The following is a 1,099-nucleotide window of genomic DNA, read 5'->3' on the forward strand; positions in this document are numbered from 1 at the left end:
TAAGGTAGGTAAACTTTATTAATTTTGCATAACGACACCATGGTTTTCCTATTTCAGCGTTGTACGCTCTGGGGTTAACATGCTCTTGATATTACTCGGTGCGGCCGTGTTCACCACTTCAATGTCTGCCGCCATTTCTTATGCGAAATCAATCGGGTAGAGTGCCGCTTACCCTGTTTGCTCATTTATCTCAGTTAGTTCTCGCCTTGCCATGTGCAGCCCCCCCCCCCTGCGACAATGCAGCAGGCCCGTGCAGGGGCGCTCCCAGCGGTAGGGGACGAGCAGCGCTAAACAGCCAGACAGCTATAAGGGTTGTATAACGAAAAAGATTCATGCTAGGTAAAAGAGGAAGAAGTAGCCCGTAATAAAGACACTGTGTTGTTATTGCCAGTATTAGTTAGCAGGTATACCAAATCTCCCACGCTGTAAGAACCCACACTGACTGTCACTTCTCACCACCCTCGTTATGAATGCTCTTTTTCATCCCCGATTTCGGACTCCTCTCTGATCTCTGAACTACCCGAACTACGTACTAAGTAATAATTCTGACTGATGAATGACTGGTGAATGACTGATGAATGACTGATGAATGACTGATGAATGACTGATGAATAAGCGCTTACACATGTATAGTAAGCGCTTACACCATACTGCGTACATGTACACCGCGCGGTCATGTCGCATGTGTACATGTATACCGCGCGGTCATGTCGCATGTATGAGTAACTCGGCAGTATCCTGTAAGCGCTTACTGAGTTACTCATACATGCGACATGACCGCGCGGTATACATGTACGCAGTATGGTGTAAGCGCTTACTGAGTTACTCATACATGCGACATGACCGCGCGGTATACATGTACGCAGTATCCTGTAAGCGCTTACTGAGTTACTCATACATGCGACATGACCGCGCGGTATACATGTACACAGTATCGTGTAACTGTAAGCGCTTAATGAGTTACTCATACATGCGACATGCCCGCGCGGTATACATGTACGCAGTATGGTGTAAGCGCTTACTGAGTTACTCATACATGCGACATGACCGCGCGGTATACATGTACACAGTATCGTGTAACTGTAAGCGCTTAATGAGT

Source organism: Priapulus caudatus, unplaced genomic scaffold (genome assembly GCF_000485595.1).
Source record: "Priapulus caudatus unplaced genomic scaffold, Priapulus_caudatus-5.0.1 Scaffold693, whole genome shotgun sequence".
In the NCBI taxonomy this organism is placed as follows: domain Eukaryota; kingdom Metazoa; phylum Priapulida; class Priapulimorpha; order Priapulimorphida; family Priapulidae; genus Priapulus; species Priapulus caudatus.